This window comes from Penaeus vannamei, chromosome 35 (genome assembly GCF_042767895.1).
Source record: "Penaeus vannamei isolate JL-2024 chromosome 35, ASM4276789v1, whole genome shotgun sequence".
Lineage (NCBI taxonomy): Eukaryota > Metazoa > Arthropoda > Malacostraca > Decapoda > Penaeidae > Penaeus > Penaeus vannamei.
The window spans coordinates 26125616-26130615 of NC_091583.1; the positions used below are offsets into that span (position 1 = coordinate 26125616).

At 50.6% G+C, this 5000-nt stretch overlaps 1 protein-coding gene across 1 annotated transcript in view; it reads right to left on the reverse strand.

Moving 5' to 3' along the window:
- The window catches only part of LOC113809658 (metaxin-2), a 128015-nt gene that overhangs the window by 110064 nt on the left and 12951 nt on the right, over positions 1–5000 (reverse strand). The window lies entirely within an intron of this gene.

Genomic DNA, 5000 nt, shown 5'->3' on the forward strand with positions numbered 1-5000 from the left:
AATTCATCATCCTTCCCTCGCCCAAGCGCTGTCACCTCCTTGAAAGGCCGGGAAAGTCTACCAAGGGTTAAATAACAAAACAACACTAAGAAAGAGAGTGATGAATGCGAGGACATTTTTTTTTCTTCTTCTTGTCTTGGAACTTTCTTGGAACTCCTTGTCACGTGTATTCATACATGGATATACCTGAGGGGAAGAGGGAGAGGGGGAGAGAGGGAGAGAGGGGGGTGTTAGAGGGAGAGGGAGAGGGAGAGAGGGAGGGTGTTAGAGGGAGGAGGAGAGAGAGGGGTGTTAGAGGGAGAGGGAGGGAGAGAGGGGGGTGTTAGAGGGGGAGAGAGAGGGGGTGTTAGAGGAGAGGGAGAGAAGGGGTGGAGGGAGAGGAGAGAGAGAGAGGAGAGAAGAGGAGAGAAGAGAAGAAAAGGGAAGAGGAGAGAGAGAAGAGAAGAGGAGCAGAGAAGAGGAGAGGAGGAGGAGAGAAGAGGAGAGGAAAGGAGAGGAGGAAAGAGGAAAGAAGAGAAAGAAACTAAGAGAAGGGATACAAAGAGAGAACAAAGGTCACGAGAGGTCGAAGAGCACAGAGGGAAAAAAAAATATCAAAACCAGCTGTAAACAAATGACAAAAAAGCGAAAAGCAAAGGGTCAAAAGTCAACAACCTTAGCCTCGCCCCCCCCGAGTCTGCTTTAACCCCTCCTCCTCCTCCTCCCCCCCACCTTTCTCCCCCTCTCCTTCCCTCTCCCCCTCCAGCCCCATCTCAACCACCCCCCTCTTTCTCTCTCTTTCTGGTCCCTCCCCTCTCAACCCCTCTCTTCTCCACCCCTATCACCCCTTACCCGTTCTCCTCGTCCTGTCAGTCTCCCCTTCCCCACTCACCCCTCACCCTCACCCATGGTCTAACCCCACCTTATCCCTACCACTCACCCCTTCCCCCTCCTCACCCTCACCCTCACCCTCACCCTTCCCTCCCCCTCACCCCCTCATCCCTCCCTTTACTCCTCACCCTCCTAACCCACACCCTCCCCCATCACCCCATCACCCCCTCACCCACTCATCCCTTCCCCCTCACCCCCTCATCCCTCCCTTTACTCCTAACCCCCTCACCCTCCCCTCACCCATCACCCCCTCACCCACACCCTCCCTCACCCCTTCACCCACACCCCCACCCACACCCTCCCCCCTCATCCCTCCCTTTTCCCCTCCCCCCCTCACCCCTCCCCACCCTCCCCCCCTCCTCGCCCGGACGCAAACAAAACGCACGCAAAACAACTCTCCTTCCGATCGCGTGCAAATCCGCCAAGGTTTGCACTCGCGGCTCTCGATGGCGCATTAAGGCTATCACAATGAGGGAGGGAATGACTGCGGGTCTTGGGGGAGGAAGGAAGGAGGAAGGAGGGAAGAAAGGAGGAAGGAGAAGAGGGAGAGGAAGGGAGGGAGGGAGAGAAAGGGAGGGAGAAAGGAGGGAAGGAGGGAGGGGAGAAAGGAGGAGAGGGAGGGAAGAAGTGAGGAAAGGGAGGGAGAAAGGAGGGAAGGAGGGAGGGAAGGAGGAGAGGAGGGAGAGAAGTGAGGAAAGGATAGGAGACAGAGGGAAGGAGGGACGGAAAAGGAGGAGAGGGGAGGGAGAGAAGTGAGGAAAGGGAGGGAGAAAGGAGGAGAGGGAGAGGGAAAGAAAAGGAAAGGAAGGAGAAGGGGATGGAGAGAGGGAGAGGAAAATGGAAAGGAAGGGAAGGAGAAGGAGGAGAGAGGGAGGGAGGGAAGAAGAGAATGGGAGGGAGGGAAGGAAGGGAGAATAGGATGACAGAGAGGAAAAGGGAAGAGATGTTAGGAGGGGAGGGACGGAAGAGAAAAAGAAGGAAAATGAGAAAGAGAAGGAGAAAGAGAGGGAGAGACAGACAGAGACGGAGAAAGAGAGATTCGAAGAATATGAAGGGAGACGAACAGAGAGAGAGAAAAAAAAAGACCCAAGACGAGAGAGAACGAGAAAAAACAAAGAAAAGAAACAGAAAGAGAGGAAAACCAAAGCCCAGATCACGCACAAAGCACAAAAGATCGATTTTTCCTCCTCTTTCTTTATCATCATCATCTGCCTCTCGTCCTCCCTTCGCAATTTTTTATTTATTTTTTTTTTTCGCGACACGAGCAAAAAAAAATCACGGTCCCGCGCAGCCAGACAACGGAGACCTATCGACGATGCAGTGCCACCGATGCGCAAATTTGGCACTTATCGGCACCTTATCAGCCTTCGGGGACGAGCCTGACGCGGGCAAAGAACTCCTGGGGGGATGGGGTGGGGGTGGGTGGGGGGGGGGTGGGGTGGTGGGGTGGGTAATGCGGAGGGGGGGGTGACGGGAACAAGTTATTAATGTTATTAATAACAAGCAGAGAACTCCAGACACGGGAAGGGGAGTGATGGGAACAAGTTATTAAAGTTATTAATAACAAACAGAGAACTCCAGGTAATGCGGAGGGGGGGGGTGACGGGAACAAGTTATTAATGTTATTAATAACAAACAGAGAACTCCAGGTAATGCGGAGGGGTGATGGGAACAAGTTATGTAAGTTATTTATTGCGTAGTTGCTGTAATCAACCATTATCTATTATTCCTATCATTAATATCATCTTTAAGTTCATCAATATTATCATCATCACTGTGAACTTAAATAATTACCATAATCATTTTTATCATCATGATCGTTTTTTCATCATCATTATCATCAGCTGTTGTGTGTTGCTGTTACAATCATCCCGATGATCAATATCAACATAATCATCACTATCATTACTATCATTCATCCACTTTATTGTGTACGTCTTAATCACCATTCATTAATCACCATACACGTCTTAATCACCATTCACTCTTGTTCATCACGCATTTATCTTAATCAAACCATATATATTTCCGTTCACGTCGCAACATTCCGTAACTCTCGCCGCGCAGCAATAATACGATCGCAACTGCTGTCGTAATAATTAAGTCACAACCACAGTCGTAATCTTCTCTTGCTAATTAACTCGGGAGGCAATCGGGAGCACGAAAGAAAACGGAGTAGTTGATTCCGTGGGGGAGACTCGCTTATTTGATTTCATTATATATCCTGAGTGAGTGAGTGAGTGGGTGAGTGAAACAGTGATAGAGCGACTGAGTGAGTGAATGAAAGAGTGAGGGAATGAGTGCGTGAGTGAAAGAGTGCGTGAGTGAAAGAGTGAGTGAGTGAGTGTGCGAAAGAGTGAGAGTGGAAGACTGAAAGACTGACAAAAATGAGAGTGAGTGAGCGAGTGACAGAAACAATGAGTGAGAGTGATTGCGTTAGTGAGTAAATGAGTGATTGCGTTAGTGAGTAAATGAGTGTTTGCGTTAGTGAGTAAATTAGTAATTGAGTGAGTGTACGAATGAGTAAGTGACTAAGAAAAAAACAAAAAACTCCATACCATTCCTCCCACTCCCTCCCCACACACCCACTCCCCCTCTTCCCCCTCCCACTCCCCCCTCTTCCCCCTCCCACTCCCACCCCTCTTCCCCCTCCCACTCCCACCCCTCTTCCCCCTCCCACTCCCACCCACCACCCAACCCCCACTCCCCACCCCATCGCTATGCATCCCTCTTCTCCCCTCTTCCCCTCCCACCCCATCGCTATGCATCCCTCTTCCCCCTCCCACCCCATCGCTATGCATCCCTCTTCCCCCTCCCACCCCATCGCTATGCATCCCTCTTCTCCCCTCTTCCCCTCCCACCCCCATCGCTATGCATCCCTCTTCCCCCTCTTCCCTCCTCCCACCCCATCGCTATGCACCTCTCCCTTCAACTGACATTTATAAGCGCCTAATTAAATCACGGACCTGCCCTCCTTATGAATTTCATGAGCGCCGACCTTTGTATAATGTTCTTGAATAATTTTTCTCCTTTTTCTTCTTCTTCTTCTTCTTCTTCTCTCTCTCTCTGTCTCTCTCTCTCTCTCTCTCTCTCTCTCTCTCTCTCTCTCTCTCTCTCTCTCTCTCTCTCTCTCTCTCTATTATTTACAATTTTTTTCTTTTTTCTTTTTTTTTTCTTTCTCCATCTCCCTCTCCCTCTCTCATTCTCTCCCTCTCTTCTATTCCCATGTTCGTCTTTTGTGATTTTTTGGAATACCGTATAGTTGCCGCACATGTTAAGTTCGTGAATACATACATACATAAATACAGACACTGAAGACGGTGCACACAGGCAATCAAAACACAGCAAGGAAAGTCTTTATCCCTCTCCCTCTGTCTCTCCTTCTCTCTCTCTCCCTCCCTCTTTCTCTTTCTCTCTCTCCCCTTCTCCCTCTCCCTCCTTCTCCCTCTCTCCCTCTCTCTCCCCCTCCCTCCCCCCCCCTCCCCTCTCCCTCTCCCTCTCCCTCTCTCTCTCCTCCCTCTCCCTCTCCCTCTCTCTCTCCCTCTCCCTCTCTCTCCCCCTCTCCCTCTCTCTCTCCCCTCTCTCTCCGCCTCTCCTCCCCCCCTCCCCTCTCCCTCTCCCTCCCCCTCTCCCCCTCCCTCTCTCTGTTTCCCTCTCTCTGTTTCCCTCTCTCCTCCTCTCCCTCTCCCTCTCTCTGTCTCCCTCTCTCCCTGGCCATCGACCGATCGGGCCAATAACTCTCGTTCGGGTCAAGTCTCGCCAAGGTATCGTGCACGTGCATGTTATCCGAGTGCGTGAATTTTGCGTGCATAAAATTTTGCGTGCGTGATTTTAGCGTGCATGTTATCCGAGTGCGTGAATTTTGCGTGCATAAAATTTTGCGTGCGTGATTTTAGCGTACATGTTATCCGAGTGCGTGAATTTTGCGTGCGTGATTTTTGCGTGCGTGATTTTTGCGTGCGTGATTTTAGCGTGCATGTTATCCGAGTGCGTGAATTTTGCGCTCATAAAATTTTGCGTGCGTGATCTTAGCGTGCATGTTTCCCCGCGTTCTTGAAACCCACATGTATGATATTCGAAAGCACGGTATCCTTGTGCATGACCCCCCCCCCACACACACACACACACAC